This window comes from Suricata suricatta, chromosome X, assembly GCF_006229205.1.
Source record: "Suricata suricatta isolate VVHF042 chromosome X, meerkat_22Aug2017_6uvM2_HiC, whole genome shotgun sequence".
In the NCBI taxonomy this organism is placed as follows: domain Eukaryota; kingdom Metazoa; phylum Chordata; class Mammalia; order Carnivora; family Herpestidae; genus Suricata; species Suricata suricatta.
Window position 1 is genome coordinate 5,744,922 of NC_043717.1, and position 25,027 is coordinate 5,769,948.

The 25,027-nt window shown below is 46.7% G+C and overlaps 1 protein-coding gene across 4 annotated transcripts in view; it reads left to right on the forward strand.

Moving 5' to 3' along the window:
* Positions 1-25,027, forward strand: part of TBL1X (transducin beta like 1 X-linked) — a 137,411-nt gene that overhangs the window by 46,123 nt on the left and 66,261 nt on the right. For 2 of the 4 annotated variants that reach the window (XM_029929588.1, XM_029929589.1), the window contains exon 2: positions 22,612-22,699. The exons of the other annotated variants lie outside the window; for them this stretch is intronic. The gene's annotated coding sequence lies outside the window, so the exon portion shown is untranslated. The remainder of the gene's footprint in view (positions 1-22,611; positions 22,700-25,027) is intronic. 4 annotated transcript variants of the gene reach the window in all.

The following is a 25,027-nucleotide window of genomic DNA, read 5'->3' on the forward strand; positions in this document are numbered from 1 at the left end:
CTTTTTAAATTTTATCATGAAAAAGATACCCTAAATATAAATGTATTGTAGTAATTACTCTATGTTGATAGTGGTATTATGGGACCTGCTAATTAATAAAACCAAGTGGCATATGGTGTTATATTCGGTTGTATTTGTTTCAAACAAATAGGTTGAGGGTTATTTTCTAAGGTCCATAGCGTTGGAAGACAGAAAGATGAAAGCTCTGTGGACAGCTGGCTTTCCCGCAGTGATGCCCGTAACCATGTGAAGAGGCTTCGAATGCTGGAAAAATATGAACGAGATTGAGTTCCTCCCCACACAGCAGAGGGGTCTTGCGAACCACGTAGGAACCAGAGGAAAGCTTACACTTGTTTAGAACAGGAAAATGGGCCGCGGGAAGAACAGGTATGTTCATGGAAGGAGATGGGATGGATTTCTGAGTCTGGGTACTTTATTGACATTGACTGAGTGGGGGATTATGGGATGGTGAGCAGGACTCCTGGTCTCCGCCCACCAGGGGCAGTAACGCTCCCCGCTAAAGTTCTAACAGCCAAAATTGCCGCCAGATACCCCTCAGCGTCCCCTGGGGGCAACCTCACCCCCTGGTGAGAGCCGCTGGGATAGATGGTGAATGCCAGCCAGCATCAGGATCTCAGGATCGTAGGTCCTGCGTCTGGAGGACACATCAGAATGTAAGGAGCCCATCACAGCCCGTGGAAGTCGGTTATTTTGTGCCCTCGGAGCCCCCTGAGGATGCACTGAGCAAACCGTTCCTGTTAGAAGCAGGAAGGCTAGACCTCGCCATCTTTTGGAGGAAATGAGGGTTAAGACACTCTTCGAAGGTGGAGGTGAGCAGAAGTTGAGAGATTAGATCGAAGATGAGCATTATGTGTTCTTTTTAAATTTTACCCTATTCCACTCAGCGGGTAGCTGAATTTAGGAAAACGAAAACTTCCGTGAAATGAAGTTTTATAAGCTAACATAGTCAACAAGGTGGAAAATTTACTTGTTTCTTTTATTTATTAAAAAAATTGTTTTGACATTCATTTTTGAGAGACAGAGCGTGAGTGGGGGAGGGGCAGAGAGAGAGAGAGACAGAGAGTCCAAAATAGGCTCCAGGCTCTGAGCGGTCAGCACAGAGCCTGAAATGGGGCTCAAACCCACAACTGTGAGATCACAACCTGAGTCAAAGTCAGACGGTTAACTGACTGAGCCACCCAGTCACCCAGGACGGTTACTTATTTCAATTTGAATTTGCTGATTTCACATTGGATGCTTTTCTAAAACTAGTTTTAGTGAATATAGTCTTAATTTATTCATATTGTATATTAGGGATTCAGATACTTCATTCTCTAAAGGGCTTGAGAGGATCGGGGCAGGGGTCTGGAATATAATGATTTTACCGCATTAATTTCACATCATGAAGTTATAGCTATTTAACCTTGGGTCTTCTAGGACTCCGAAAAGTGAGCAGCCACTGTCAGCTAGTTAGAACTTCATGGCGTCAGCTCCAACGACTTCTTCGATTTACACACATTATAAGTGGATATTTATCACTCCGCGAGAACGTGGGCAGTTTTGTGTGAAAAGACAGAAATTGTCTGTGGTCTCCCCTGACCCCCAAATCTGGCCTGAGCATTGTCATGGTAATTGAAAAAGTCCGTAAAAGCTGAGCAACCTAAAAAACGACGCATACACATGTGACGTTTTATTTCGTTATTTATCCTAAAGCGTGTGAATACAAGTCATCGGTTGCAAGTCCCATTGCTGTGAGGACTCCCAGCCAGAGCTTTCCCCGAGAGGTTGCAGCCAGAGTGTGGTGCACCTTGCCGGCTTCCTAGCTCCTGCCTGTTGCACATGCGGGTTGCAGAGAACCCTGTTATGTGCATCTCCCCAGGTCTCGACCACCGTCATGGCTGTCTCGCCCGCGCCTAGTCCCGTGACATTTGTGGAAACGCCTCCCACCTAGCCAGTCTGTAGAGCATTCAGCTTCTTTTCCTGTAGAGCGTTCAACTTCGTTTCCATAAACAGCTAGTTGTGCGCGTGTAAATCAGTGCCTGATGGGCAGCGAGAAGGCTCAGTCCAGAGCGGCCACTGGGGGTAGGGGACTCAAGTCCTTCACGAGAACTGGGCCATAGATCTTTTATTGTTAGACCTTGCAGTGAAGAGTGAGGTTGAGTAATGACGTGTGTGTTGGACTAACTTGGTTGTAAGTTGGAAGCCCTAACGACGTTAAATTCAGAGGTAGGCAACATGGGACTGTACCACCATTGGCTCCTAACGGTATAAATGTGGCGGGAGGTGATACCACACAGCTTCTATTTCTACCCTACTTTATGGTTATCATTAACGCTTATTATAAGGCCTCCCAAGTCCCAAAAATGGTGCATGAGTCATCAGGACGGAAAATGCAGTGTTCAGCGGAGTTTTGGTGTTAAATACATCTTCCTATATTTGAGGGTTTTTTTTTTTTTAATTATCATACATCCTAAGCTATTAATTTAAGGTTTTCCTGTTGTGTTAGGACCACAGCTGAGCTTTGTGGACACACATGTTGAGTTAGAGACCCCTTGGGCTCAGTGTCGTGCACCCCCCTGCTGGACCTAGGCAGGCAGGAAGCAGAAACAAACAAGATATTTCATAACACATGCCACGAGAGACATCAGGGTTTTGTGACCAAGTGACTTGGGGGGAAGGGTTCCATATTAGAGGTAAGAAGGCCTCTTGAAGAGCAAACAGTTGGGTTGAAGTCCGGGGGATACAGCTGGGGGGAGCCAGAGGAGAGTTCGGGAACAGCACGTGCAAAGGCCGGGAGCTTCCCGAAGGTAAGAGGTGAAAAGAAGGCGGGGCTATCATGATGTGATGCCAGCATGCATGTGTCAGGGAGACGGGGTCGGAGCCATGGACAGGGAACAGCCCTCACATCCTTGTGGGACATAATAATGATGGTGACAGGTTTGGACGGGAAGCCCTGCACGGCCTGCCCACCGCACGTGCGGGTGGCTGACCGCTGGGTGGGGAGGGGACGGTCGTGTGGCTCCAGGTGAGTCCTAGCAGAAGGTAGACTTGCTGTGCACCCACAGAGCTCAGTCAAGCAGGGGAGGAAAGCACAGATTTGGGACACTTCAGCGGACATCCTGGCTGGAGGGGGGTGGGCTGGTGTCATACCCCAAGTGGGAGGGCGGTGGCGTTCACTGAGACAGCAGGCTGCCGGAGGGATACTTTGGCGTGGGAGGGTGGGGGGAGGGTTCCGTCGTGAACCGGTGGTGTTCCGGTGCCTTCCAAGTAGACGGGTCATGTGGGGTGAGTGTGCCGCGGGCAGGGCCAGGACCAGAAATGCATATGGTGTCCCGAGCCGGTGGCTGGGGGGGGCCACGCACGCCTGCCCGGCCCCTAGGAGGGGCCCATGTCACTTGATAACCCCTCGTATTTTCATAATGACGTCCACAAGCTCATAGGAGATCAGAGTTGGGTGAACTTTCCGACCGGAAACTTACCGGGAGAAACGTGTTAATGTCATTTTCTTCTTAACTGCAAGGGAACAGCTTCCTTTAAGAATTATGCCTAAATTTCCTTTTTGTCCTTTTACATTCTGACTTTGTAGCTTTCATCTGAGGTGGGGGGAGAGGATTCGACCCAGAGTAGTTAAATCTGAATACCTGTTATTTTTCTCAGGCTTCTAAGAGTTTGTGCCGACAACCACAGTGCAGCGCTGGGCATCCTATAACAGCACGGCATGTGGATTTTTTTAAATGGCTTCTATGATACTTTTTTTAATGTTTATTATTGAGAGAGATACAGAGCATGGGTGAGGGAGGGGCAGAGAGAGAGAGGGAGACGGAATCCGAAGCAGGCTCCAGGCTCTGAGCTGTCAGCACAGAGCACGATGTGAGGCTTGAACCCACAAACTGCAAGATCATGACCTGAGCCAAAGTTGGATGCTTAACTCACTGAGCCACTTAGGTGCCCCATGAATGGCTTTTATGATATTGATTTAACAAGAACTTCCATCCCATTTCTCAGCCACAAAGATCAGTATGAATTTCATCAACCAAAAGGTGTCATTCTGCTACCGCAGAGCTGAATTCTCTGAGGACAGAAGCAGGCCTAAGAACTTGGGTTTGACCAGCATTTGGATATTTCAGAAAGGACCAAGATTCTGAGATTGAATCTAGACGGTGGCTCTGCTCCACCAGGAGGTGTCTGAACGTGTCCCCTGTGAATCCAAAGATGACTGACCCCTTTGAGTTTCATGGTGGAGGCTTTAGAGCTGGCTCAGGAAAAGAAAGCTGTGGCTTACTCCTGATTGCTCGCTTCCGAGTAAGTTGGCTGATGTCCATTTCAACCCTTTCACCACTTTGATTTCAGTTTCTTTTTAACCAATAAGCAGGGTCTTTGGGAGAAATACATTTGCGTGAAAGGTTCATTTTCTTTGAGACGTTTTTTCTTTACTGTGGTATAAATATACGTAATATTTATTATGTAGCGACACACTCCACTCTCTGTCTCTGTATTTAACTGCTCTTGGTAGGTGTTTCACCTGAGCGGGATCACGCGGTCTCTGTTCTTTCATGTCCAGTGTATTTCACTGAACATAATGTCCTCAAGGTTCACCCCCGGTGTAGCCTGTATTAGAATTTCCTTCTTTTCAAAGGCCGAGTAATCCTGTGTTGTGTATACATGTGTGTATGTGTACATGACGCATACATGTTTTGTTGATTCATCCATCCATCCGTGGACATGTGGGTTGTTTCTGTCTCTCAGCTTTTGTGAATAATGTTATATGGACGTTAGGTCCGAAAAATCTGTTCGACTTTTCAGTTTTCTTATACACCTAGACGTGGAATTGGTGGATCATATGGTAATTCTGTATTTAGTGTTTTGGGGGAAACTATCGTACTGTTTTCCTGAAGGTTCATTTTGAGGGAATCGTTGGGAGATGTGATGGAAACGGCATCCAATCGTGACTCATGTTATCTAACATAGGAGCTAGCAAACGCCTACAGGCTAAATTTAGCCCAGTACCTCCTTTGGTGCAGCCAACAAGCTAAGGATGGTTTTTACATTTTTAAATATCAAAAGAAGAATAATGTCATGATACATGGAAATTCTATGAAATTCAGATGTTATTATACATAGTTAAAGTGCCACAGCTACACCCATGGACTTCTGTGATGTCCGTGACTGTTTCTCCCTACGGGGGAAGAGTGGGGTGATTGTAACCGACACCATATGGCCCACGAAGCCGGAAATATGTACTCTTTGACCCTTTGGGAACAAGTTTGCCAACCTCTGGTCTCACAGGTGTGAACTGGAAGAAGCCAGGGGCACCTGAGTGGCTCAGTTGGTTGAGCGTCCAATTCTTGATTTCTTCTCGGGTCCCGATCTCAGAGTTGGTGGGTTCGAGCCCCCTGTTGGTCTTTTTGCTGATAGCACATGGTCTGCTCGGGATTCTCTCTGCTCTCTCTCTGCTCCTCTCCCTGCTTGTGCATGGTCTCTCCCTCCCTCTCAAAATAAATACATAAACATTAAAAAAGAAAAGAATTGTAAGAAGTCAGACAGGCACATTTACATCTGTTGGCTACTGTGCCAACGTAGTCAGCGGGGCTTTCCAGCAGTCATTGTGGGCACTTCATGCTGCCCGCCTCAGTAATCACACTGTCCCAAACCTCACTTCTGTCCCTTTTTCACATGTCAGCATCCGGGACTCATTGCTGAAGCCCCACAGAGATGCACACTGTAAAACCCCAACCCAGTTTTTTGTTTTCTTAATATTTTATGTTTATGTAGTCTCTACACCCAATGTGTAGGGCTTGAACTCACAACCCTGAGATCAGGCATCTCCTGAGTTGGCCAGGCACCCCAGCCCCAACTGAGTTTCGAGACTCGCCCATTTCACATACATTTCCTTTTCCATCCCCAGCTCCAAAATTTGCCTCAGTCCTGTCTTTTAAGGAATTGTTTCTTCCCAGTGAATAAAAGGTAAATTTCTTGAGTAATGGAGGAACCAAATTGAGGAAGATTTCTCAAAACATACTAATTTTTTCCTATGCTTTCTTGGACCAGGTCTGTACCCTGCTAAAAGGCAGTCTTCTATTTTTAATCTGTGATATTTCAATAAAACCATGTAAATGTCATACTTGGAACTGTAGGGTGTTTTCAACATTTTTTGCAAAGAGCATTTCTCTACAGCGGGGGCGTGTGTGCGTTGGGAAGAGTTGTATTCACACAGCGGAAATCTGCAGTAACATTTTCTCCGTGGACGGCTTCCTTCATTTAATGAAATCTTCAGAACAGCATTTTAGGGTAGCCCTCTGTTCAGAGTTTGATCGATTGTTACAAATGTCACCCCCAGACCTTCCTAAGGGTCACAGCCAGCTGTATCTCAGGTGTTAGTATACTTCTGCGTTTAAGACGTCTGTCCCCATGTTGACCACCCCCTTCCCACCCCCATCTGTTGTCAGCCATCACTTTGCTGTCTTGATTTCTGGGTCCATGTTTTGCTTTTTTCTTGTTTGTGCTGTTTCTTTAGATTCCACATTCAGTGAAACCCTACGGTACTTGTCTTTCTCTGTCTGACTTCACTTAGGGTAAGGCGCTGTTCTCCGTCTACATTTCATTATCTGTACTCCACGAACGTGATCTTAGGACCTGAGAGGAACTTGAACAGGCTCAAAGGAAATCAGGCAAAGTTGAAACTGGAAAACAACTGAAATTCTCTTTTTCCTGTATTTAGGTTTTATAGAAAAGGAATGTTGGCAGAATGTTTGTCTTTCTGAAATTGTGTCTGAAATTATATTTGCACCAAGAAAAGTCTTGCCCACTGGACTGGTAAAATGTATCCATGAAAGAGAGAGGGTAGGCAGGCGAAATCATTTGGTGAGTACAGCATGAAGATATTAAATAAGCTATTCAGGAATTTTAGTACCTACAGTCAGTCTGATATAATTTATTTTCTTATCTGACTCTATTCGTACTTCCTTTCTCAAACACACTTGCTCATTTAAAAATAACAGTTATTTGAGGGGTGCCTGTGCGGCTCAGTCAGTTAAGTGTCAAAGTCTCGATTCTGGCTCCGGTCATGATCTCACGGTTTCGTGAGTTCAAGCCCCACATTAGGCTCTGTGCTGACAGCGTGGAGCCTGCTTGGGATTCTCCCTGTCTCTCTGTCCTTCCCACCTCCCCAGACCCCCCATTCATGCTTTCTGGCTCTCTCTCAAAATAAATAAATAAAGATTATATAAGAACTAAGTAAGAAGTTTCCATTTAAGAAAATCACAGATGGAGCACTTGGGGGGCTCGGTCGATTAAGCATCCAGCTTTGGCTCAGGTCATGATCTCGCTCCTTGTGGGATCTAGCTCTGTACTGACAGCTCAGAGCCTGGAGCCTGCTTCGGATTCGGTGTCTCCCTCTCTCTCTCTGGCCCTCCCCCACTCCTGATCTGTGTGTGTGTGTGTGTCTCTCTCTCTCTCAAAAATAAACATTAAAAAAATTTAAAAACCACAGATAAATGGGATTATGTTCCAGTTGAAAATGAAAACTTGATTCACTCACACTTTTATGTATAGGACTATTTTAGTCTCTGTTTAGAAACTTCTCGAAAAGGGGCACCTGGGTGGCGCAGTCGGTTGGGCCTCCAACTTTGGCTCAGGTCATGATCTCACGGCTCGTGGGTTCAAGCCCCGCTCTATGCTAACAGCTCGGAGCCTGGAACCTGTCTCAGATTCTGTGTCTCCTTCTCTCTCTGCCCCCCTCCCACTCATGCTCTGTCTCTGTCTCAAAAATAAATAAAACATTAAAAAAAAAAGAAACTTCTCAAAATGTATTTCTTTGGAGCAGGGAACAGTATAAGTGTTTGTAGGTCCATCTTTTTATTTTTATATTTAAAAAATGTTTTAACTGTGGAAAAATACACATAAAGGTTCGTCTTGTCTTTATTAGTTTTTTAGGTTCCTATATATATTTTTTCTTTGAAAGCCTGCGGAAACAATTAGGAGAACAAAAGGAACAGAGCAGCGTCCTGCGGCCAGGGTGTAGAGCCCTCCTGCTCTGTGATTGTCACTGGAACTCCGTTCCCTGTGCACCCGTGTGCCCGGCTGTGCATGTGTGTGGGAGTGGGCGTGTGGCCATGGCGCCATGCGCACTGTGGCCCGGAGGTGACGTTGTGCACCGGCCTCCCCCCAGGGCCATGATGCCTCTCTGCCACGATGCCTCTCTGTGGCTCTGCCCGACCGCCTGGTGAAGGGGCCGCTGCCTGTCCCCAGCGCGGAGTGTGACTGCTGGCAAAGGCCACGGTGGAATCCGGAGAAGGAGAAGCCCGCATAGACTGGCTCTAAGTATCTAAGTCAGCGCAAGTGAGGTGGGCAAGCACAATTCAGGGAAACTTTGACCTTCAAGGGAAATGCAGACTGATAGAAGAGCGGCTGACTTCTGCACCTTTTATGTTTGAGGATCGCTTAGGGGCGCCTAGTGGCTCCATTGGCTAGGCTTCCAACTTGAGCTCAGGTCATGCTCTCGCCGTTTGTGAGTTCGAGCCCTGCGTCGGGCTCTGTGCCGACAGCTCAGAGCCTGGAGCTGCTTCGGATTCTGTGTCTCCCTCTCTCTCTGCCCCTCCCCCACTTGCACTTTCTCTCTCCCTCTCTCAAAAGTAAATAAACATTAAAAAAAAAAAAGAATCCCTTAAAACCGCCCCTGGAGACAGACATTGTAGGGGAAGGAGGCTTGGGGTTTAGGGCCAAATGGCCTGGTTCTCCCCTTCCTGGCAGTGCACTTGCAAAGTCTTGGAAACCCTGGGGAACAGTGACAGTGTGGGGACATCACCACGCTGTACACCGAACTCATGCACCCTGACGCCTCACACAAATGCTGTGTTTCCCTTGGCAGAGCGTGTGGCCCCTTTGGCCTCTATGTTCTGGTCGGGCAGGATGAGATGCCTCTGTTCCATGTGACATCCACGCCCCAGCTGAGACCATGAGTGGGACCATCAGAAGCCCTCGAGAACCTGGGGGTTCTGATCGCCCGTCACCTGAGCTGTTTGACTCACGGAAAGTTTACAAGTTTTGAAATCGTTTATTTTTTCGGTCTCAAGATTCAGTCGGCTTTTTGTTTGTTTGATCATAATCTTTATTTATTTTTGAGAGGCACAAGCAGGGAAGGGGCACACAAACGCAGAGGATCCGAAGTGAGCTCTGTGCTGACAGGGTGACATCAGCAAGCCCAATGGGGGGCTCAAACTCATAAACTGTGAGGTCATGCGTGACCTGAGCAGAAGTCAGATGCTCAACCGATGAGCCACCCAGGGGCCCCTGGTCGCCCTTTTATTTAATTTATATATTTTTAAGGTCTTATTTTTAAGTAATCTCTACACTCTATGTGGGGCTCCAACCCACGACCACCATGATCAGGAGTTGTGTGCTCTACTGACTGAGCCAGCCCGGCTCCCCTCGGCCACCCTTCCACATTGTAGGAAGTCACGAGTCATCTTTGTTTTTAATCTATTTTTACTTTTATGTATTTAAAAAAATGCTTTATCTTTGTTTTTTTTTTAGAGGGAGGGAGAGAGAAAGAGAGAGAGAGCACGCATGTGCACATGAGCTGAGGAGGAGAGAGAGTGAGAGGGAGACAGAGAATGGAAGCAGGCTCCAGGCCCTGAGCTGTTAGCACAGAGCCTGACGTGGGGATCGAACGCTTGAGCAGTGAGATCGTGACCTGAGCCAAAGTCAAGACACTTAACTAACTGACCGAGCCACCCAGGCGCCCCTTTTTTTAAATCTCTGTGCCCAGTGTAGGGCTCAAACTCATGACTGCAAGATCAAGACTTAACGCGCTCTACCAACGGAGCCAGCGGCGCCCCGGAACACGCCCGACTAATTGACAGATGGAATGCCTGCCCTCCTCTGGGCCGGAGGTCCGTTCTCAGTGCCCTTGTCATTCCCCTACGGAGGTCAGCACTGCTGCCTGACTTAGGTCCGAGTGCGGCATCCTGGGGAGAGCGGGTGTCGTTAAGATGGTGCAGTTCTTGGTCGGGCTCGCCGCCCGAGTGTGCTTCTCCCAGTGATGGCGGACTACCAGCGGTCGTGTGCAGGCGTCACACACAGGACTGTTCAGTGACTCGGTGCATCACATCGAGGAAGAGGGTGTCCTCCTGTCCAGGACAGCCTCACTGTGTGTCCTTACGGGTCCCAGTCTTCCAGGGCTGACCGAGCGGCACCCACGCCTGCAGTGCATTTAAGTGAGCGGCGTCAGAGAGTCGGGAAGGAAATGTCCGAAAGTAGATGGAGGGGTTGCAGTTCCGACAGAGGAAGCAGCGTTCATCTTACGAATGGGAAAATACTCGTATTGAGTAGCTACAGACATGACATTGGGCCTGATGGAAGAAGACGTACTTTTAAGGGGCCTTGTACATATATATGAGTTTATTTTATTTTTGGCAGAGAGAAAGGGAGAGAAAGAGAATCCCAAGTGGGCTCTACTCCATCAGCACAGAGCCCAATGTGGGGCTTGAACTCATGAACCATGAGATCATGACCTGGGCCAAAGTCGGATGCTTAACCGACTGAGCCCCCCAGGCGTCCCGCATTGTACATATTTCAGTTGCTTTTACGATCATTTATACTAATAATTATTGCTGCCCGTGACCTTGCCAGAATCCAGTTCCAGCGGTGGAATTAGGGGAGCACTACCTCTTAAAGACAGACTGACCGACAGATTAAGAACTTGATCAGGAATTAGGGTATGGAGAAATCACATGGCTTTTACTGCTAAAGAATGAAATTCCATTCGTCGGAAAGAAGTTCGTTTTCCACACTCTCATCTACTCAACTGGCCACACACTCTGCTGCTTTCTTGGTGAAAGGAAGGACCTTCATCTCTAAATGAATGATCTAGGGGCACCTGGGGGGCTCAGTCGGTTAAGCATCCAACTTTGGCTCAGGTCGTGATCTCGTGGTCCGTGAGTTCGAGTCCCACATCAGCCTCTGTGTTGACCGCTCAGAGCCTGGAGCCTGTTTCAGATTCAGTGTCTCCCTCTGTCTCTACCCCTCTCCCGCTTGCTCCCTCTCTCTCTCAAAAATAAATAAACATTAAAATAAATAAATAGCCTCTATAAATAAGATAGTGTTGATCTAAGACTCCAGTCGCCCTGGACTTTGCATACTGAGCTGCACAGGGCAAAGTGCAGGGCCCGCGGGCAGCTGCCTCTTGATCCAGCGACCATGTCCTGGTCACCCGGAAGAGACTGACGTGGGAAAGTCTGATGGGAGTCGGCTGGAAACAAAATAAGGGCTCCTAGAAGATCCAAAAATGCATTGAGCACAGTTCCTTCCACGTGCAGTGTAAACAATGAAATCTGTTTCAGACCAACTCAGAGTGGATGTACATGGATTATTTGGTGTGTTTGGAAGACTTCCCTTCAGTAAATTGTGTTATCAGTTGCAAATTCCTATTTATTTTTGTTGTGCAGAGTAAATTCCTACCTCCCTTGCATTCACATTATTGTAACGGATGAATTGGTGTGATATTAAATAAATGAGTGCAGAAAGCCAGAATTTGGGGTTCAAACCTTACCCCTTTTAAGCTGTGAAACTTAAAACTAGTCCAGCCTGTTTACATAAACCGTCCAGAACTCAGCTTCTTAGCCTATAAAATGGGAATGAGGAGGAGGGTCGCCGTGTGATGGAATGGGCATACAGGGACTTTGTGGAAGACGCACTTGCTGCGTACGAGGTGGCGGGAGTGACTGTGTCCAGGTGAGGGCTTAGTCAGCCTTGCTGGCCAAGGATTTTCATGTTGGGGGCGCCGGGGGGGCTCAGTCGGTTAAGCGTCCGACTCTTGATTTCTGTTCAGGTCATGATCCCGTAGCTCCTGACTTCGAGCCCCGCTAGCTCATACCCTGGTAGGAATTCTCTCTCTCTGCCCCTCCCCTGCATGCATGCATCGTTTCTCTCTCCCTGTCTCTCTCTCTCTGTCTCACATAAATAAACATTTAAAGAAAATACAATTTTAATGATGGAGGGATGCCTGGTGGGCTCAGTCTGTGGAACGTGTAACTCTTGATTTTAGGGTTGTGACTTTGAGCCCCACGTTGGGCGTAGACGTTAGTTTAAAACAAAAAATAAAGGACTTGGGGCACCAGGGGCTCCGTCAGTTAGGCGTCCGACTCTTGATTTCTGCTCAGGACGTGATCTCACGGTTCATGAGTTTGAGACCGTGTCAGGGTCTGTGCTGACAGTATGAAGCTCACTTGGATTCTCTCTCTTCATCTCTCTCTCTCTTTGCCCCTCCCCTTCTCTCTCTCACCCTCTCTATGAAAATAAATACATAAACATTTAAAAAAAAGGATGTTAATGTTGGAAACAGCTTTTTCGGTAGTGCCTCCGTTACTAAATTAAAAGATTATACTTTGAAAACTATATTTGTGCTAAACATCAGAACACATAGTGGGTACCTGGGGGGCTCAGTTGGTTGAGCGTTCATCTCTTGATTTCTGCCCAGGTTTCGGTCCAGAGTTCGTGAGTTCAAGCCAGACATCAGGCCCTGTGCTGACAGTGCGGAGCCGGCCTGGTACTCCCTCCCTCTCTCCCCCCTCCCTCCCCTTCTCTCTCAGAATAAATATATACAACATTAAAAAAATATCAGAACACAGAAGAAGTGTACTGTACACGGAAAGCTGGGAACTCGAGTGACTTAGAAGAATTTTGATCTCTTACCTTTTGATGAAGATTGCTCCACCTCAGCTCTGCTGATGTTTGCAACAGGAAAATCTTTTCTTGTGGGGGAGAGGTCTTTCCGGTGCTGAGCAGTATCTCTGGCCTCGACCCATGAAATGCTAGGAGCACCCCCTCACACCCCACTTGTGACATTGCGACAGTACTATCTCTGGGCATTGCCCCTCGGGGAGATGGCCCTTCGGAAAAATTGCCTGCCATTGAATAAAATCTCTCCCATGAACATACACTACTTCTGTAATTTTAAAGGCGTTTTAAGAACATAAAAGGTTCCCAGTGGAGTTGAAAACTTCCTTCCATACACAAGCCCGCGCACGATGTGCACAGCGGCTTTATTCATCATGGCCAAAATTCGGAAGCAACCAAGACGAGATGCCCTTGAGCAGGTGGATGGTTCCATACACCGCAGTCCATCTAGACCGTGGAATGGCCTTCGGTGCTGAAAAGAAATGAGCTGTCCGGCCATGAAAAGACAGGGGAGAATCTTAAACGCACATGACAGCGGCAAAGAAGTGCATCAGGAAGGCTGTGTACTGTATGACTCCAATTCTGTGACGTTCTGGAAGAGGGAACATTCCAGAAACAGCACAGACCAGTGGTTGCCAGGGGTTGGAGGAGGAGGATATGGAGTCCGAGCAGGGAGGACTGGTAGGGACGCCGTAACGGTGGGCACGTGTCATGGTACCTGCGCTTCGGTCCGCAGAATGCACCCCAGCAGGAGGGAGGCCTCGCGTGAACTGTGCGCTCTGGATGAGACAGTGTGTCCAACCACGGGAGCAAATGTGTGCCCTCCCGTGGGAGTGTCGGCAGCCGGGTAGACTGCTCGTGAGTGAGGGCAGCGGGCATCTGACAACTCTCTCGCCCTGCTCAGTTTGACTGTGACCTAAAACTACCCTAAACACAGAAGCCTATTTAAATATGATACTTTATTTTATTTTATTTTTTACTGTTTTTTAAATGTTTATTTTTGAGAGTGAGAGCACGAGGTGGGGAAGGAGCAGAGACAGAGGGAGACACGGAATCTGAAGCCGGCTCCAGGCTCTGAGCTGTCAGCACAGAGCCTGATACGGGGCTCGAACTCATGAACTGTGGGATCATGACCTGAGCCAAAGTTGGATCGATCCTCAACTGACCCCTAAATAGAATCGTTTTTAAAGGCAGAATAAAGATGGCATTTCCAAACTGGGTAGATTGTTGTTTCCTTTCCCATGGCTGTGACCCATGAAAGAAGTGGGAAGTCTGAATGAAACTTTGTGCACTTGGGTCCTGAAATCCGCATGTCAGTGTGATGTGACATTTGCACAATGGTCCCAGGGATCCCTGGTGGCGGCAGTGCGGGCGAATGGCCCCAGGGACCGGAGATGCATGCTCTGTCCACGGCACACTGCTGCTCCTTCCCCGTCAGTGTGGTGGTTCTCCGTAACAAAGCCCAGACCCACTTTACTTCTGGAATAAAGCACTTCTCTCTGTGTGCTGACTAGTCAGCCTAATGAGATTAGTGGGCTGTTTTAATGCAGTAAGGAGTTGGGGCGCCTGGGTGGCTCAGTTGGTTAAACATCTGACTTCCCTCAGGTCATGATCTTGTGGTTCGTGGGTTAGGGTCTGGCATCGGGCTCTGTGCTAATAGCTAGCTCAGAGCCTGGAGCCTGTCTTCGGATTCTGTGTCTCCCTCTCCGTGTCTGTCCCTCTCCCACTTGTGCTCTCTTTCTCTCTCAAAAATAAATAAAAACATTAAAAAAACCCCATAATACAGTTACTAATTTTGCACTAAGCAATCAATTATATGTAAAAGAAATTTTATAGTTTCTTTTTTTTTTTTTTTAACAATTTTTTGAGAGAGTGCATGAGTAGAGGAGCAGAGAGAGAAACACAGAGTCCGATGCGGCGCTTGATCCCACAAACAATGAGATCATGCCCTGAGCTATAGATGGATGCTTAACGGACTGAGCCACCCACACACCCCTAGACATTTTAAAATGAGAAGAAAATATGTGGGGTTTTTTTTCACTTAAGTTGTATTTATTTTGAGAGAGAGAATCCCAAACACGCCCACGCTGACCATGTGGGCAGGGCTCGAACCCAGGAACCCAGGGATCATGACCTGAGTCGAAATCAAGAGTCAGATGCTCAACCTACTGAGCCACCCAGCTGCCCCAGAAGAAAATACTTTTATATTTAGCATTTCTGCCTCTCATCGTTCCTTTGCACAAATCCAGATGTCCATCTGAGCTCTTTATCCCTCCCCTTAAAGCATGTCCCTTAATTTTTCTTACAGGACAAGCATATTGGCAGGGAATTCTCTCTGCATTTGTTTGTCTGAAAGAGTCTTTTTTGTCTTCCTACTTAAGAGCCGTTAGGTCTGAGTAGAATTTTCGGTTGACACATTGTTTCAGCTCTCTGAAGGTTTCACTCCATTGTTTTCTGGCTCCTAGCCTGTTTGACAAGAAGTCTCTGAGTTTTAGTATCTTTCCCTCTGGTTGTAACTTGTATGTGTTTTCCTCTGGTGGTTTTTAAGAGCTTTTTACGGAAATGGTGTCTTGTTAGAGTTTTCTCTGGAGATTATCCTTCTTGGTGTTTGTTCAGCTGTTCTGGATCTGTTTTACCTGTTTTTAACCTACAATTTCCCCAAACTTACACAATCTTGGAGGCTTTGCTCCATGTAACACATTGTTGTCACATCTAAGAACTGGTGTTTTATGACCAAACAGGGCAACGTGAAAATCACTAGTCATTAATTTTGCATGTTTGCAACTCTGTGCTGTCTGCTTGGACCCTGGAGAAGGGGCTTGTGCAGAAAGCCTCGGACACGTCCCTGGTCCGTGTGCACAGTGTTCAGACGTTACTGTTCTTGTGACGGGGATCTGTCGCAAGTGGCCAGCTAGCTGCCGGCTTTTGGGGCACACTTTTACAGTCACCGTATTTCCTATCTCAAATATGGGTCAGAAATTTCACCAGACTTCTCACATCTGCACCGTAATGACCCATTGAGTGGTTAATGCGCACCGCGGGAAGAGTGGTGGACAGCCAGGGTCCCTGCCTGCAGGCAACGAGATGTGTGAACTCCAAAGACGTTCAGACGAAATGTTTACTATAGACATTGGACAACAAATGCTGTCCATTAACTGTGCAGACTGTTTCACTTTCATTTCATTTATTTCATTTAATTTTATTAAGTGTATTTATTTTGAGAGAGCGTAAAAGTGTGCCAGCAGGGGAGGGCCACAGGGAGAGAGGGACAGAGAATCCAAAGCGGGCTCTGCACACCCAGCATGGGGGTCAGGCCCACGAACTGAGAGATCATGACCTGAGCCAAGGTCAGTGGCTTAACCAACGGAGCCACCCAGATGCCCCTGCAGACTATTTTTAAAAGACAAACCTTTTGGGGCACCTGGGCGGCTGTCGGTTAAGTGTACGACTTCTGCTCAGGTCATGATCTCATGGTTCATGAGTTCGAGCCCCGCGTCGGGCTCTGTGCTGATAGCTTGGAGCCTAGAGCCTGCTTCAGATTCTGTGTCTCCCTGTCTCTCTGCCCCTCCCCTGCTCACACTCTGTCTCTCTCTTTTCAAAAATAAACAAACATTTAAAAAAATTAAAAACCTTTTAAGATGGTCCTTGTTTTTTTAATTTATGTGTTTATTACGTATAAGTTGATTTTTGGAAGAACATCAGAGGTTAGGCCGTTGGAATTTGTGTCTGAAATTACCAGCCTTTATCACTAACAATACAGTAAAGTTTTTGTAGGTCATAAGCATAACTTTAAAAGGGAAGGCATCCCTTTGGGGACTTGCTTTGGGCTTATGTATAAACAGAAAGGCACACATTTACTTAAAGTGGGAAAAATTAATCCATCTGAATTAAGGGTTTAACAAAAGGGAGCTTTAAAAAAAAAAATGAAGGGTGCCTGGGTGACTCAGTCGGTTAAGTGTCTGACTTCTGCTCAGGTCATGATCTCATGGTTCATGAGTTCAAGCCCGGCGTCAGGCTCTGTGCTGACACCTCAGAGCCTGGAACCTGCTTTGGATTCTGTGTCTCCCTCTCTCTGACCCTCCCCCGCTCATGCTCTGTTTCTCTGTGTCAATAATAAATAAAAACATTAAAGAATATTTTTAATGAGATAGATAGGAAATAATGCTTGCGTTGTGACTCTTGGCTTTTTGGTACCCATTTCCCTACTTCAGCGAGTAAAAAGAGAAATGGGGATGGTGGCCTGATTAATTCCTGGCGGATACAGCTTATCTAGAACTGCCCTATTTCTTGATACTATTATAGTATTAAAAGTAACATTTATTTTTATCCGTCATTACCATCTGGGCACACTTGGCCTTTGTTTGAGTCAAGTCCCGTCATCTCTAGATTTCACACGTCCAAAGCCTAAAAAGTGTGTTTTCATATTTCTGTTGGAGAAAACCCAGGGTGGCCTGGATTTGTTGGAGCGTCTAGTGACTGGCGTGTTCAGAGTCCATCAGCTAACTGTGTTCTGAATCTGAACATGTTGCCGGCGAGCTGCGCGGAGAGGGTTTGGGCAGCGTGTGGGCCGCGGGGTGTCATGCCCAGGGGGTGCCCGCACGGGGGGGGGGAGGAGCCGCTGGAAGCGAAGCTCCAGGATGAAGGGGCTTCTCCCCGTTGCCTACGGGGCTGAGGCGCGAGGGGACCACGACCCCAGAATGGTATTTCTTGTGTGGGGTCACCTGGTGTGACACGGTTGTGGGCGGGGCCTGGGGTAGAGCCCCGAGATCACAGTGGGAGATTCCGGTAGGTGGGCTTCTTCTGTTGTTTAATAAAGGATTAAATGAGTTCATGGTGCGTGGAACAGAGCTGGGCAGACAATAGGTACGATTTCACGTTAACCACTGTTACTGTTTTGTAATGACTTCAGACCCGGCGTGTCCAACCCGATTGGACCGTGGAACCGTTTTTCAGGTGACACAAACCAGACGTGCGCCGACAATCTGGAAAACCTTGTTCTGACCTGGGCTTCCAGCTCATTTGGTTCTGGGCTTCCCGGTGCAGCTCTGCCCAGTCCCATCCTCCCCAAGCAGGGGTCTGTCCCCCTTGCCCTCAGGCTCAGGAATGGCAGTGTGACATAGCTGGCTCGTCCTGGCCCAGGCCCCTCTGACACTGCAGCAAGGAGGTCACCCCGGGCTGCTGTTCTCTGAGGGTTTGACCGGGGCTGGGTCGCCTGCTTCCGTAGCACCTTCCTCCCGGGACTGGCAGCTAGTGCGGGCTGCTGGTAGGGCCTCCGTCCTGCTCCTGCTCCGTGCCGGCCTCGCCATGCCAATTAAAATTAAAAACACTCCGGGCGTTTGGATGGCTCAGTTGGTTGAATGTCCGGCTTCGGCTCAGGTCATGATCTCAGTGCATGGGTTCAAGCCCTGTGTGGGGCTCTGTGCTGACAGCTCAGAGCCTGGAGCTGCTTCGGATTCTGTGTCTCCCCTCCCTATTGGCACTCTCTGTCTCTGTCACTTAAAATAAAATAAAGGCATCAGAAATTCTTTTTTAGAAACAAACTTCATTGACGGGGCACCTGGTGGTTTAGTTGATTGAACATTCCACTTTGGCTCAGGCCATGATCTCATACTTTGTGAGTTCAAGCCCCACATTGGGCTTCGCCCTGACAAAGCAGAGTGATCCTCTCTCTTCCTCTCTCTCTCTACCCTTCCCCCACTTCCTCTGTGTCTTAAAATAAATTAAAAGAAAACAAGAAAAAAATTTATGCAAATTGCATTGTATTCTACTAAGAGGTAGAATTAATATTTATACAGTTAAGCATTTAATTTATGATCAGTAAGAACGTTTGCATGGACCCTTTGCCTTCATGCTCCATGTGAGCTCTTTGCTGTTTTATAAATTTGGGCGGCTGTGGAGGAGGCATTATGATGATGTATGGAAGCATCCCCTAGACGCTTCTTTCTGAATGTAAGACCTGTCTGCAAGTGTTAGTCATCTCCTAGTATTTCACAGTAAAAATTAGAAGTCACAAAGTCGGTGAATCTAAAATCTGTTCTGTTAAAGTTTCTCCACCTGGGTTGTTGACGTTTGGGAGAGGGTTTGTCTTTCCTGCCGGGAGGCTGTCCTCTGAGTTGTCGGATGTGCAGCTGCCGTGGCACTGGTCCCTCCTCAGTAGTTGTCATTGGACCCCCTCCTCAGGTTGTGACCGCGAAGAACGTCTCCAGACAGTGCCTGATAGACCCTGGGCCGGAAGGCGCAGTCGGCCCTGGCTGACCCACTGCGTCCCAGTGCGGACACGCTATAATAATCTCGTGCTTTTATTTGGAACGCCGTGCCTTGATCCGTAGAACTCCCGGTGTGGACTCGGAGAAGGCAGCCCGGACAGGCAGCCACTGTCACATGGCCCCCATGGACGTGCCCCGAAATGGTAACTTCCGGGGCTAAACCTGGGGGGTGGAGGAGGGGCGGCACAAGATGAAACAAAGCCAGTTCCTCTGTCCGCCTGACACTTTGCGAAGTTTCTGAACAGGAGAGTTGTTTGCTTTTGCTCCGAGTAGAGGAATCTTGGGTCTCGCAGAGCCGCGCAGAGCCATCGGGCGTGCTGGCCAGGCCCAGGGCCCAGCTCCCTGTGCAGACCACCCTGCCTGCCCCTGCCTGGAGCGTCCGCTCCCCTCCCTGGGCCCCTGCTTGCTTAGCTCCACCTCTGTCAGTCCTAGAGAGGACGAAGCTCCAGAAAAGGAGGAAAAAGGCAAAATGATGGAAGGCAATTCCCCTCCCAGGCATACGTCCCAGGGGATGGAAAAAACACTTGCACACCAATGTGCAGAGCGGCACCAATCACAGAAGCCAGGGTGCCCTTCAGCTGATGGACGGATGAACAAAACCAAGTTCATCCGTGCAGTAGACTTCTACTCGGCCACCAAAAGGCATGAAGTCCTAGTACAGCCTACATCACGCTGACCCTTGAAAGCATCGTGCTGAGTGAAATCTGCCACCCACAAAGGGTATCGTTTCTTCCAGTTAGGTGAAATGCTCGGAATAGGCAAATCCAGAGAGACAGGAGGTGGATGGATGTTGTTGCCAGAGCCAGAGGAGAGAGGGACTGCTCAGTGAGTACAAGGTTTCCATTTAGAGCCCTGGGAATGTTTTGCAACATGACAGCAACATGACAGAGTGGAAGTTTACGCAACATTGTGACCATCCTGAGGCTTTATCCTCCTATGTGGACGGACTGCCAGGGCATGTGTACCCTGTGCCTTGCTGAGAGCGGAGGAGCAACCAGAAGATTGTGTGGTCCTTTTTGTGTTTATTGTTACCTTGGAGAGTAAAGGATGTGCCGCATTTGTTAAAATCATTGGCATTTCACACACAGACTTTGTAGTATGTGAACCTTTTTGCCCAAACTGCTTACCGATTATGGTTCTGTTTGGGCACCAATGGTGGGGAAATCAGTTACGATTAGGTATTAGAAGATTGGATTTATCAGCTGAATTTACTGTTTCTGTCAATGTACTAATTAATTTTGACATGTTGCATAAGCAGAAGAGTGTTATTAGCCAGTCATATTTTCCCTTTTTTGCATGTTTGTAACACACAGATGATGTTAATTACACTTCCTGCTTCTACCAACATATATAAAGGATAATCTTCAATTCCATGACGCTGATTTGTGAGTTACCATCTGTTTTGGACCAAAGAATACGAATTTGATTCTAAAGGTTTTTCTGAACAGCTTGTAATAAGAGCTGTTTATATATTAATTACTTATTGAATTATTATGGATTTTAGCGTTTTAATTTTCGAGCAGTTTGGGGCTTATTGTGGTGACATCTGCTCATATTTTGACACTTTGTGGTATTTAGCAATTTTATCATAAGGCTGTTCTCCCCCCCCCCCCCCCCCGTGGTAATTTACAACTCAACCCGGAAATTAGTAATTTGGTGTCTGCTTCAGGTACTCTAAGGAGTATGGTCCTATTTCCTCTCTACCACAGAAGTTTTTTCAGAATGAAATGTATTTTTATCTTATAAGCAAAATCAATATTCCTTTATGCCTCCTTCACTCTGGTGAACAATTTCTATTCAAAAAGTTGTAAGGGGATTTTATTTGAATCTCATTTTTCTTCAGTGGTAGGTTTTTGTTTTGTTTCTTGTAAGAGAACGAGAGAGTGAGCAGGGGAGGGGCAGAGGGAAAGGGAGAGAGAGAACCTTAAGTAGGGTTCTGAGCACCCTACTTAGCACTGAGCACAGTCTGACACTGTGATCTTCTAGCCATGAGGTCATGACCTGAGCCGAAATCAAGAGTTGGATGCTCAGCGGACTGAGCCCCCCAGGCTCTCCCTGTGGTAGATTTTTAAAACTTGCCCTCGTTATTGCTTTTATCTTCTGTATCCTTATGATTTTTTTAAACGTTCTGTAATGAAACTTAAGGGCGTATGAACCTACATATAAAATGGTTTTAACTTCGTTTCTTTGAACAGCGTAGCTATAAGCATGACTCAGTGGGACTAATTTACTTGAATTTCCTTAAAACATTTTACGAGGATCTGAGTTCACTAATAAAAAACACCATTACTCATAGCTTTACTTGTGGAAGTGAGTTATATAAATCCTGGCATCGTTTTATTATCACCTTAGGTGAGTGAACAAGAATTTAGAGAAAATAGTGGGCAGTTCATTTCTTAGATTTTGAGCTTATGGACGATAGTGGGTAATTTCAATGTAGGAGGCTGGATTCATTCACAACCAAAGACATTTTATGAGGAAGAAGGTAAATATTGTTCATTACGTTCTGGCTGACTGCATAGTATTCATATTGACGAAAGAGTAAAAAGATTTTGAATTTTTTTTAATGTTTTATTTATTTTTGAGAGAGAGAGAGCGTGAGCAAGGGAGAGTCAGAGAGGGATACACAGAATCTGAAGCAGGCTCCAGGCTCCAAGCTGTCAGCACAGAGCAGGACGCAGGGCTCGAACCCACAAACCGTGAGATCATCAGCTGAGCTGAAGTCGGACGCTTAACCGACTGAGCCACCCAGGCGCCCCAGTATAAACAAGATTTTGATACAAAAGTTCTCTTAAGAGGTATAACCTGGCTTCTTGAGAAACGCAAATGGCAGCATTCACGTGAAATTGCAGTGTGCGGAGACAGTAACGTATACCTTGAGATCCACGGAGTCCATGCCTTTTTTTTTGCTTTACTTTAGGAAACCCAAAGGGGAAGAGAGATTCTTTTTAAAAAAAGTTTTTTTAATGTTTATTCTTAAGAGAGAGAGAGAGAGCGAGCGGGGAGGGACAAAGAGAGAGGAAGACAGAGACTCCAAAACAGGCTCCAGGCTCTGCACTGTCAGCACAGAACCCAGCGTGGGGCTCAAACCCACAAAAAGCGAGATCTTGACCTGAGCCAAAGTCGGATGCTTAACCACCTGAGCCCCCCAGGCGCCCTGGGAAAAAACAGCTTGTAGTGTTGTTCTGCGTGCTGGTGCTCCTGGATACAGGAGGGGTATATACCCACACAGACTGCATGCAAGACTGTTGTAAATGGCAGCGTGAGCAATGTTTATAAAGTTTCTTTCAGTTGTGTTTTCTTCTCTTAGAGACAGTGTGGTGTCTTTGATTGCATAGGACACAGGTCCCCAAACAACGGTATCTCAAATAAGCTCGATTATCATTAAGGGAGAGCAGTCCCTTGTCTGAACTAAACTCCTTCCTTCCAGGATTCCTGCCCATACAGTACCCACCAGCCATTTCTCCTCTTTCGCTTTGCAAGTAAAACTGCATGGTCTGTGTTACAGTGGAAATCGGAGATTATGACATCATAAAATGTGTGTCCCTTGAGCTGAGATTTAAAAGGGGAACAATGTTGAAAAAGAAAACAAAGAAGAAATAGGAGAGGCCAGAGGTGAATCGTTCCCAAAGAATTTTGAGTTCTTTCTTCAAATCTCGTTTCTCACCAGGCGGGTTGTGGCAGACAGCTGGCGGTGTATCTGATCGGAATCTAGGAGCTCGCTGGTCCTGAGGTCTACGCATGAAGTCACCATAAAGGTGAGCCACCCACGTGGGCTTGGTCTTTGTCCTTGCAGCCGAGGCCCCTCGGAGACGTGGAAGTGTCGCTCACTGTTTTCAGGTGACATGTTGTCACGTCGCAGGGGTTACTCCTGGCTGACATTGAAGGAAGTAGACAGACCACCACGAAGTCGTCCTGGGCTACGTGGTTAATTCTGCATGATGAACTCGCCCTTTACTGCCGTCCGCAACGTTTGGACGCTGAGCCAGCTATGGGAAACCATCCGGAGTCTTACCAGGAGGCCATGACCCCTTCTGAATTCAGGTCCTTGGGGCACCCGGGTGGCTCCGTAGGTTGAGCGTCGGACTTCGGCTCAGGTCGTGATCTCACAGTTCGCGGGTTCGAACCTCACGTTGGGTTCCTGCTGACAGCTCAGAGCCTGGAGCCTGCTTCCAATTCTGTGTCTCCTTCTCTCTCTACCCTCCCCTGCTCACACGCTGTATCTCTTTCTCTCTCTCAAAAATAAACATTTAAAAAAATAATAATAATAAAATAAAACAAGTTCCTCTTGTCAACATTGGGAATGAAAAGTAAGCCAAAAAATTAATGATCATCAGGCACATTGGTATCCATTTTTGTCTCCTGTATCTTAATTTTGTGCTTTGTTGGTTTATATTTTTTAAGATTGTTTATTTTTATTTATTAAAAATTTTTTAAATGTTTATTTTTGAGAGAGAGAGCACAACAGTATGAGCAGGGGAGGGGCAGAGAGAGAAGGAGACACAGAATCCAAAGCAGGCTGCAGGCTCTGAGCTGTCGGCACAGACTTCGACACGGGGCTTGAACATGTAAACCGTAAGATCATGATCCGACGTGAAGTCGGATGCTTAACCGACTGAGCCACCCAGACACCCCTAGTTTTATTTTTCTAAGTAATTTCTGCACCCAACATGGGGCTCAAATTTACAATCCTAGGATCAAGAGTCACATGCTCTACTGACTGAGCCAGCCAGGCGCCCCTGGACTTTATTATTAGCGTCTTAATGTAATTTGTTTGTATCTGCAAATTGACTTGCTGGTTAACCTTGAAACTTACTAGAACAACATGAGATTATTCCTTATATACCTAGGAGCCAATAAAGTTTCCAGAAGAGCAAATCAACCGAGAGTTGAAGCCCGTATGCCAAACTAATAAACATGATGGCCAGTTCTATAAACGTTGTCATTGGTCAGTAGATGCGGTTTTAGGATTTGATTTTATTATTTACTTTTTGTGTTCCTTGTATTACTTACTTTCTGGATATGTACTTTTTCTGTCTCTAATTTTTCTTCAGAAAAGTAATAAAAGCCACAGAATTTTGTAATTTGAAAAACACAAAGATGGAAATTTGAGGAAGATTTTTGCTTATTTTTTTAAAAGATTCAATTGGAACTAAAGCGATACTCCTACGTTTAACTAAAGTAAGATTCTTACTGAGGTATTTTTGTTTAAAACCAAGTATGGAAAATTGTTTCACAAGGTAAGCGTGTAAGAATCTTTAAAAAAGTTTTTGAAAGTTTATTTTTGCAAGACGGATCATACGCACACATGAGTGGGGGAGGGGCAGAAAGCGATGGAGACAGAGGATCTGAAGTTGGTCTTGAACTCACTGTCCATGAGATCATGACGTGAACCAAAGTAGTACGCTTGACCAACTGAGCCGCCCAGGCGCCCTTAACTGTATAAGAATCTTGATATTTTACTCAAATATTTGAAAAATATAGTATGCTAATAAGAACAGAAATTTGTAGGGGCACCTGGGTGGCTCCTCCGGTTAAGCGTCTGACCCTTGGCTGCAGCTCAGAGCATGATCTCGAGGTTCATGAGTTTGAGCCCCAAATGAGGCTGTGCTCTGACAGTGTGCAGCCTGCTTGGGATTCTCTTTCCCTCTCTCTGTCCCTCTCCCACTTGTACATGCACACACGCTCTCTCGAAATAAATAAAATTGTGTAAGATGTTAATTGAGTTTGTGATTGGCTGTAACCTAACATATTTTAGGGTTCATCCATATTGTAGCATAATCTTCATGACCGAAGAATATTCTAGCGTAGGGTTCTACCACGTGGTTTGTCTGTTCATCACTTGGTGGACATTTGAGTTGCATTTCCCTCAGTTATGAATAATGTTGCTCTGAACATTTGGGGACAGATTTCTGGGCAGACATCTGGCTCCACTTATGGGTGGACGTCAGAGAAGAGAATCGCTAGGTTGTATGCTAACTGTGTTAGAATTTTGGCGAACTGCCGGGCTTTTCCATGAGTATTTTCTGAAATGTAGTTGAATCATCTTCTGAATGTCAGAGGGAAGCTGGGAGTGGTCCGTTGGT